General features: G+C 35.6%; 1 long non-coding RNA gene across 1 annotated transcript in view; it reads left to right on the top strand.

Moving 5' to 3' along the window:
* The first annotated feature begins 400 nt into the window (after positions 1 to 400).
* The window catches only part of LOC141276841 (uncharacterized), a 318,458-nt gene continuing 308,367 nt past the window's right edge, over positions 401 to 10,491 (top strand). Inside the window, exon 1 of the long non-coding RNA XR_012327020.1 lies at positions 401 to 546. This is a non-coding gene — a long non-coding RNA (uncharacterized lncRNA). The remainder of the gene's footprint in view (positions 547 to 10,491) is intronic.

Genomic DNA, 10,491 nt, shown 5'->3' with positions numbered 1-10,491 from the left:
ACCATTCTGGGAGGCAGCCTATTATGATGCAAAGAACGTGACAGGAGAGGGAGATAGATCTGAATTCAAATTCTGCACCTGCCAATAAGATCTCTGTGGCTTTAGGCAAATTTCTTATTTTCTTTTCTGCCTCAACCTACTCCTCTAGAAAACAAGGAGAAATAAACTCATAGGATTGTCTTGAGTAATGAGGCAATAAAAGTAAAGTGCAGGTTCAATGCCTGTTGCGTTGTTGGCACCCAGCACCTGCTACCTATTATTGTTGTCTCAAATGAAGTTTATCTTCCTGTGCTTTCAGGATCTTCTTATAACTTCTCTTCAGCGGCTAATTCACTGTTAGGAAAAACTGAGTTTCCTCAATTAACAGAGACTTTCCTCTGTACTCTTTCTTTCAGATCATTTGGAATCTCGGAATAATAAAACTAGAAAGAAATTGGAGAGAACCTATTTCCAAAGCTTTATAATGCACACCAAGTAAATCTGACGCCAGAGGATTAGCTGAAGAACAAGCTCTGTGCTGCTCCCTTCCACATAGTAAGACTAAAGGTGATCTTGCTTTCACTTTCATGAAGAAATAGCACGATAATGCAGCAGACACCAAAAGCACATAGTGTTTTTTCAATATCACCCTTGCAAAAATCAAATTTTCTTTCTAGTTCTTGTCCATATAGCATAAGTTGCACAGAAATGTGATGATAGTATAGATATTGTGATGAATCTTGCTTTTTACTGTTAATCACATGCCTATCATTTTTTCATATTGCTGTATAATCTTTTAAATTATACTTTTTAATGGCTATATAATATTTAATTGAATGGAAGTATTATATGAAAACATTTGGCTATATCATTGGAAATTTTAGTTGTTACTTACACAGCAATGAACGTCAACGCGAATAGCCTTTCATTTATTATTTCATTAGGATACACTCTGATATTTGGGATTCCTAGGTCAAAGAATAAGGAAAAATAATGGACGTTAATATGTATTGCCAAATAAGTTCCAAAAATATTGCATTAATTTGCAATATCACCAACAATGTGCATTTGATTCACTGTAGCCAAACCATTACTAAATATGGTTTTTGAAATATTGCTTTATAATTTAACAGGTGTAAAATGGTACTTCATTGTTTTAACATAAATTTAGTTAGAATTAGCATGATCAAACATTTTTCTATGTGTTTACTTATATGTCAGATTTTTTTCTTGTGTCAATTGAGTATTCTTAGCCTTTGTCTGTTTATATATTAGGGTCTTTAAACAGTTACTTTCTAAGAAATGTTTCCTACAATGGTTTAAATGATTTTTAAATTTCTATTTTAAAAGGAAATTCACATTTCTAATAAGTCGTTTACTAAGTTCTAAGACTATCATAATCATCTGTCAGTGTTGTCAAATCAACTTACATTAAAAAGAGATGCTAGGAAATCCCTTTATATGTCAAAAATGTACGTATGAACTGTATTTATTTCAGGTCCTAAGTATGTGATACACCAAGAGTCAAGTGAGGTAAAAGTACTTTAGTTTGAATTGCAGTCCTAAGCACTCTGTTTTCATGCTATGAAAAATAATGATGTAATAGAAGAAAGAAACTTTCACAGATTTTTTTATTTGAATTTTATTTTTTTATACAGCAGGTTCTCATTAGTTATCTATTTTATACATGTTAGTGTATATATGTCAATCCCAATCTCCCAATTCATCCCACCACCCTGCCCCGCTGCTTTCCCCCCTTGGTGTCCATACATTTGTTCTCTACATCTGTGTCTCTATTTCTGCCTTGCAAACCAGTTCATCTGTACCATTTTTTAGATTCCACATGTATGTGTTAATATATGACATTTGTTTTTCTCTTTCTGACTTAGTTTGCTCTGTATGACACTTTCACAGATTCGATAAAGCATTTAAAAGTGACTTTTGAAATGGATATTCATGGAATGTGCTATTATTTATATCATTTATATTTAAGGGATAGATTATTATTTATATAATAGAGGATTTCAATTTTTAAAATTAAGATATATCTCTCTCCTCTTGGTTCACTCCCCACTTTATAAGTTTGTTTTCTGGGTGAATTCTTTTTATTCTCATGTTGGGGAGTTGAGAGGTAGTGGATTTAAAAAAAAATGGGCTTTATTTTCTTGGCATATTCAAAATACCGATATATGACAAATTATATTTAAGTTGGGTTTCTAAAGTGACTTTAGAAACATAAATTAAAAAAAAAATCACGTCAGTGCTTTGTGACAGCCTGGAGGGGTGGGATAGGGAGGGTGGGAGGGAGGGAGACGCAAGAGGGAAGAGATGGGAACATATGTATATGTATAACTGATTCACTTTGTTATAAAGCAGAAACTAACACACCATTGTAAAGCAATTATACCCCAATAAAGATGTTAAAAAAAAAAAATCACGGGCTTGTAGGGTACTATTATTGACCCTCTGGTCCAATTCTTCTATCTTTTCTACCACATTTCCTAAGAGTCTTTTCCGAATCTATGCTTGAACATAACAATGACAAGGAATGTACTAGCTTCCGAGGCAGCCCAGTATTAGGCCAACTCTGAATGTCTGAAAACTCTTTTCCGAGCTAGAAGCTGACTTTTATATCTTTTAGTCATTAGGCTTGGTTCTACCCTGGAGATTTGTAGGACAGGTTTAACCTCTCTTCCCCATGGCAGGCTTTCAAATATTTGAAGCCAGCTCGTGAACATAAAACTATAATGCAAAGTACGATAGAGAAGCCATAACTGTGGTATAGAGATAGATCTTCTTGAGGGCCTTCAAAGTGGGTAGAGATCACGTCAGTGTAGGGAATCAAGAGTTTGTGGCAAGATGGACTGAGGTGAGTGGATAAGATCTTAACAGGGACATCAAGAGAGGTGACTTTTCCAAGTGGAGTGGACTGCAGAAGTAAAGACACAAGGAAAACACAGAGTGTGTCTTGGAAACAGTTCAGTTTGATGCATAGGAGAAATGTGAACCCTTAGGAAGATGGGGAAATTATTATGAGAAGTCTCATTTGCAAGCTTTTTTTAAAAAAATTAATTAATTTATTTTTAACATCTTTATTGGAGTGTAATTGCTTTACAATGGTGTGTTAGTTTCTGCTTTATAACAAAGTGAATTAGCTGTACATATACATATATCCCCATATCTCTTCCCTCTTGCATCTCCCTCCCTGCCACCCTCCCTATCCCACCCCTCTAGGTGGGCACAGAGCACTGAGATGATCTCCCTGTGCTATGCGGCTGCTTCCCACTGGCTATCTATTTTACATTTGGTAGTGTATATATGTCCATGCCACTCTCTCACTTTGTCCCAGCTTATCCTTCCCCCTCCCCATGTCCTCAAGTCCATTCTCTAGTAGATCTTCGTCTTTATTCCTGTCCTGCCCCTATGTTCTTCATGACTTTTTTTTTTTTTTTAGATTCCATATATATGCGTTAGCATACGGTATTTGTTTTCCTCTTTCTGACTTACTTCACTCTGTATGACAGACTCTAGGTTCACCCACCTCACTACAAATAACTCAATTTCGTTTCATTTTATGGCTGAGTAATATTCCATTGTATATATGTGCCACATCTTCTTTATCCATTCATCTGTCGATGGACACTTAGCTTGCTTCCATCTCCAGGCTATTGTAAATAGAGCTGCAGTGAGCGTGGTGGCACATGACTCTTTTTGAATTATGGCTTTCTCAGGGTATATGCCCAATAGTGGGATTGCTAGGTCACATGGTAGTTCTATTTTTAGGTTTTTAAGGAACCTCCATACTGTTCTCCATAGTGGCTGTATCAATTTACATTCCCACCAACAGTGCAAGAGGGTTCCCTTTTCTCCATGCCCTCCCCAGCATTTATTGTTTGTAGATTTTTTGATGATGGCCATTCTGACCAATGTGAGATGATATCTCATTGTAGTTTTGATTTGCATTTCTCTAATGATGAATGATGTTGAGCATTCTTTCATGTGTTTGTTGGCAGTCTGTACATCTTCTTTGGAGAAATGTCTATTTAGGTCTTCTGCCCATTTTTGGATTCGGTTGTTTGTTTTTTTGATATTGAGCTGAATGAGCTGCTTGTAAATTTTGGAGATTAATCCTTTGTTAGTTGCTTCATTTGCAAATATTTTCTACCATTCTGAGGGCTGTCTTTTGGTCTTGTTTATGGTTTCCTTTGCTTTGCAAAAGCTTTTACGTTTCATTAGGTCCTATTTGTTTGTTTTTATTTCCATTCCTCTAGGAGGTGGATCACAAAGGATCTTACTGTGATTTATGTCAGAGAGTGTTCTGCCTATGTTTTCCTCTAAGAATTTTATAGTGTCTGGCCTTACATTTAGGTCTTTAATCCATTTGGAGTTTATTTTTGTGTATGGTGTTAGGGAGTGTTCTAATTTCATTGTTTCACATGTAGCTGTCCAGTTTTCCCAGCACCACTTATTGAAGAGGCTGTCTTTTCTCCACTGTATATTCTTGCCTCCTTTATCAAAAATAAGGTGAATTAGTAGAAGAATTACTAATGATGTATGTGATCAATGATAAACTCTTTCCAATCTAGTTTACTTTTTTTTTCCCTTAACAAAACAGAGAGCAGAAATTCACAGTGTAAAACAGAATAGATTGGAGTCTGAAGAGATGAAAAAATTTATAACCTATAGAATCCATGGATTCTTAGTGACTTAGCCCAATAAATAAAGCAGAACTTTATTCGGTATTAATCAAAACTTGTTTGCTTCTTGATATTGGGAAATTAAAATATTAGTTACCTTATGTCTTTGAACACTTTGTGAAACATGGCGGTGTTAATATTCTGACATTTTGAGTTGGTACCACAAGTTCAACTAAATTAGATGAATTTTCAAACTATAGTATACATAACTTAGGAGTCTTGTTCAATTGAAGATTCTGATTCTGTAGCTCTGTAGTGGGGAGTGAGATTCTAATAAACTCCCTGGTGAGGCAGATGCATGGGTCATGCTTTGAGTGATAAGGATTTAGGGGACAATTAGGGTAATCTTATTTAGGTTATTCATCTTTACGATCATTTTATTAAATTAAGATGTTTCATTATTTAACAGCTAATGCTAAATTTCTTTGTAAAAATAATTTAAATAGTTTGTTGCAACAAAATTATAGTCATCTACAATGCCTCATTATTAAGTATAATTTTCCAGTTATATAACTTGATTCATCCTTTTACCATGAGCTATAACACAAGGTAATAAGTAATCTAAAGTAAGATTGTCATCTTTGCGAGCGGATGTTGTCAATGTTTCAGAGAAAAACAAGTTTAATTTCTTCATTTAAAAACAAAATTGGCATTTTTATTCTGGCTGAGACTGTCAAAAGCTGGTATATCACTTGAGTGGGTAGCTCTATTAAGTTTTTACATGTTCAGTCTCTTTGATGGGATATCAGTGGGAAATGATTAATTAAGAAAAAATTAAAAGAAATCAAAATTGAAGATAGAGATATGCAGAGTTATATTTGGAAGTGCTGCAGTTGAGCAGAAATATTACCTGATTTTGTTCAAAAATAAAAAGTTAAAGACTGTTTTTAGTTAGGGAAATGTCACAGTGTTGTTTGTGTCTTGCTTAAGAGCGGTGTCTCATCCCGGTGACATACTTAATTAGATTTTGTTTTCCTATCCAAAATGCACTAAAGACCCAAGTTAGAGATCTCTTAGGGAATTTACTCATCCACAGTAAATTGCCAACCAGTGATACAAGTTGACTTGAAGAAAAACCCGATGCTATAAATGCTTGTTATGAGAAGGGAAATTTTGAGCTTATTTTATTGAAGGGCATATCCTATGGATGTACAGCAAAGCACTATAGATCTGCAAATTTATCAAATCCACCTAACTTTTATCTTCTCTTGGGGTTGATTTTGGCCTGATGGAAGATGTATTGTACTACAAGACATTGGTGATTAGAGCAAGAAGGCAGAAAATGTTACTGAAGCAGAGAATACGTGCTGGGATAAGGAATGGAAAGCACTGAATGGAATAAGTATATACGTGGTCAGCACGGAAAGAGATGTGGACAACGTCAGGGTCAAAAGGATAAACACAAACAAATAAGCTGTTTTGCAAACATTGGGGAGGAGGGTTTAGGATAAACACTAATGGATGAAGTATATTTATTTGGACTTATAATGCATTTAAACTCTGAATGCATACATTCTCCAACTCAGTCATTCTGAGATCTCAAGTAACTTCTCAGAGTTATCCCAGATGAAAAGAACATGGGTACTTGGTCTTCCAAGGCTGATACAAAGTAAAAGAAACATGGGTGGTGTGTGGCTTCATTTTAATGTAAAATCTTCCTTAAAATTTTCTCTTGCAGAGTTCTTTAAATTAGCTATTCTAGCATTTTCCCCCCTCATTTTGCTGCTATGTTCTATTCTCTTGTTTTCCTGATTTTTACTGTATCTTGAACATTGGCATTTGCTTTGATTGATATTCTGTCCTGCAAACAGGTTATCTTTTGAACATGATTTATGTTGATGCAAGCTTAGGCCACCTGGCATGCAGAAATTGTTTGGTTTCAGAGAATATATTCTATAGATTTCTTCAGCACTTTGTCATCTCTTCCCATTCTCGTGGTTACCTTCAGCCCTTCACACTAACATTTATACTGTTTCTCAGGCATCTTTGTGCTGGATTGGATTTATTGGGTTTGAGCTTAGGGAAAAAAAAATCTTTTTATGTATCTATATCATGATTATTCCATTATATTGGAGGAAGGAAAAACAGTAATGTGGAAAATGTTACTAACACCTATTGACCGTCCACTTTATTTTAGAAATTCTAAAAACACTGTACTATTTTTTTCTACATAAAAACTCTTTAGAAAATGAAAAAAAAAATTAGAAATTTAAAAACTTTCTCCAAATTGTCCAGCAGCTAAGAAGCTAACAAAGATGAGTCCAGGTCTGTCTGACTCCCAGAGTCGCAGAATTTTAAATTAATCCAGTGTGTAACATCATACCACAATGTAGTTAATCTTAATGGCATAATAGCTTTATAATGCAACCACTCAGTCACAGTAGCTTACAAGATATCAGGGGGAAAAGCATGATGGTTATGGTGGGAACAGTCAATCCAAAAACCAATGTATGGGGCTTCCCTGGTGGCACAGTGGTTGAGAGTCCACCTGCCGATGCAGGGGACACGGGTTCGTGCCCCGGTCCGGGAAGATCCCACATGCCATGGAGCGGCTGGGCTCGTGAGCCATGGCCGCTGAGCCTGTGCATCCGGAGCCTGTGCTCCGCAACGGGAGAGGCCACAACAGTGAGAGGCCCGCGTCCCGCAAAAAATAAAAAAAAACAAACCAATGTATGGCTTATTATATTTATAAACTCAGGTATACCATCTGTATCAATCTAAAAGTGTGTGTGTGTATATATATATATATATATATGTGTGTGTGTGTATATATATATATATATATATATATATATATATATATATATATATATATATATTTGTGTGGTATGGGGGCCTCTCACTGTTGTGGCCTCTCCCGTTGCAGAGCACAGGCTCTGGAGGCGCAGGCTCAGCGGCCATGGCTCACGGGCCCAGCCGCTCCGCGGCATGTGGGATCTTCCCAGACCGGGGCATGAACCCGTGTCCCCTGCATCGGCAGGCGGACTCTCAACCACTTGCTCCACCAGGGAAGCCCAAAGTGTGTATAGTTTTATTTTCAAAAGATTATGTTTTTTTGCTTTTTGGCTAAACAAATACACAAGCATCTATCTATATCTCTTAGGATGGTTATGAGTAATAAAAATAGTAAGTGAATTTTGTGTCATGTATGGGTCTGATCCTGACAACAAATGTGTTCATAAGGGTTATTACAACTGGGTTAAGATTTTACAGTTTAAAAGTAAGTGGTGGGGCTTCCCTGGTGGTGCAGTGGTTGAGAGTCCACCTGCCGATGCAGGGGATGTGGGTTCGTGCCCCGGTCCAGGAAGATCCCACATGCCGCGGAGCGGCTGGGCCCGTGAGCCATGGCCGCTGAGCCTGCGCGTCTGGAGCTTGTGCTCCGCAACGGGAGAGGCCAGAACAGTGAGAGGCCCAAGTACAGGGGAAAAAAAAAAAAAAAAAAAAGTAAGTGGTAGATCCAAAATGGAAAATTCAATCTCCCTTACTCCAAAATTCATTTTTAACCATAGATTTAAAAAAAATTATAATTTTTCTACCATGCACAAAATAAAGGTAAAGGATTTTGTTAACTCCATTTTGTTCCTATTCATAGGAATTTAAGTTGAAATGGAACTTATTCCTAATGGCTGGTTCAATTGCAGGTTGATTTTAGGTTCTAAGTCTGAGCTGAAGGAAAAGGAGAAAGAACATTGGGTTAAAATGAACTGAGATGTCAGCTCTTCTTTAATCCCCAGGCTGTCAAGATTTTCTAGAAGGCCACTTTTGCTCCAGGGGCCATTATGGAAGTTGAGGTTCATGGCTAGTAGCCTGACTGCAGATACACTAAAGTGAATTTCATGTTTGTCTTGGGAGAGGGGCAGACTTTCCTTGGCTATTTAGTGTTACAGAATTGGGAAGGCTGGCTATCTTCGTCCTCACCTCTAGCTATCTCTTAACTCATCCAAAAATTCTAAGATAAAGAACATAGATATTTCTTTGGTAAATTGTCTTATTGGACAGAAGCCAAGAAGTTCAAGTGATGGTAAAATTATGAAAATGTACACAATTTATGATGACTTAATGCTGATTTAAAAATGGTCAAACACTAAAGCATTAAGATTAATTGTATCTTCAGTGGGAACCATATCCTAGGCAGAGCAAATCAAGTGATAATCACCGTAGGACCATCATAGTATGATTTTGTAACTGATTTTAAATGCAACAAAGCACTTTTGTTAATGTTTTATTTTGTATTTATTTCATCTGATCTTTATTTCTTTTTTATATACTTTGGAATCAGTTGAGTTAATTTTAATATTCCATTTTATCTCAGTTTTGGTTTATTAGCTATACCCTTTATTCTTTTAGTTTAAACATTCTTTTAGTTATTCTATGATTTACATTATGTGTCCAGCTTCTTACAGTCTACATTCATTTAATACTATACCTCTCCATGTATAATATAAGAAACTTATAACAGTATACTTTCATTTTCCTCATGTTAACTTTATGTATTTCTACTTACATATATTTTACTTCTACACATGTTTTATACCTGACAATACATTGTTGCTTTAAATAATCAATTGTTTTTTTTTTTTTTTTTACGTTTTTTTTTTTTTTTTTTTTTTTTAACATCTTTATTAGGGTATAATTACTTTACAATGGTGTGTTAGTTTCTGCCCCATAACAAAGTGAATCAGCTATACATATACATATGTTCCCACATCTCTTCCCTCCTGCGTCTCCCCCCCCCCACCCTCCCCATCCCACCCCTCCAGGCTGTCACAGAGCACCGAGCCAATATCCCTGTGCCATGCGGCTGCTTCCCACCAGCTATCTACCTTACTACGTTTGTTAGTGTGTATATGTCCATGACTCTCTCCCGCCCCGCCACAGCTCACCCTTCCCCCTCCCTAATCAATTGTTTTTTAAAGAAGTTTTAAAAATGAGAAAAACTGACATTGTGTATGCTGACATATTACCCTTTCTTGCACTCTCTATTTATTTGTGTAGATCCCAGTTTCCATCTGGTATTGTTTTTCTCAACACAGACAATTTTTTTATTATTTACTTTTGTGCAAGTCTGCTAGTTTCAAATTCTCTCAGCTTCACTTGTCTGAAAAGGTCTTTATTTTGTTTTCATTTGTGCAAGATATTTTGGCTGGATATAGAATTCTAGCTTGACATATTTTTTTCAGTACATTGAAGATGTCATTCCATAGTCTTCTTGTTTATAATTTTTATTAAAAATTGGTAACTATTCTGATCTTTGTTCTACTCTTTGCCTGTCTGCTTTTAAAATTTTGTCTTTATTACTGAATTTCAATCATTTAATTATGATTTTTTTCTTGTGAATTTCTTTGTGTTATTCTTATTGGAATTTGATGAGCTTAGTGTGTCTGTGTTTTTAGTTTTTATCAAATTCGGAAAATTTTAGCAAATTTCTTGAGATATTTTTCTGATCCTCTTTTTGTGTGTCTTCAATTACATGTATCTTAGACCATTTGATACTGTCATACAGATCATTAAGACCATGAATTTTATCCTCTGGGAATTATTCTTAGCATTTTATTGATTTGTGCCTCAGATTTGATAACTTCTAATGTTATGTTTTCCAATTCACTGATCTCTTTGTCTGCAGTGTCTGATCTAGCCATCTACTAAATTTTATTTCAGATATTGTGTTTTTCAGGTCTTGAAGTTCAATGATAGTTTTTATCTCCTTCCTCATTATACTCATATATTTATTTAAAATCTTAAGCATATTTATAATAGCTGTTTTAAAGTTTTTGATTACTAAGTCCATCATCTCTATCATTTATGGGCCTGCTTA

The sequence above is a fragment of the Tursiops truncatus genome, chromosome 17 (genome assembly GCF_011762595.2).
Source record: "Tursiops truncatus isolate mTurTru1 chromosome 17, mTurTru1.mat.Y, whole genome shotgun sequence".
NCBI classification, from domain to species: domain Eukaryota; kingdom Metazoa; phylum Chordata; class Mammalia; order Artiodactyla; family Delphinidae; genus Tursiops; species Tursiops truncatus.
The sequence above is the reverse complement of the archived record's forward strand: the minus strand, read 5'-3'. Positions and strand labels throughout refer to the sequence as shown.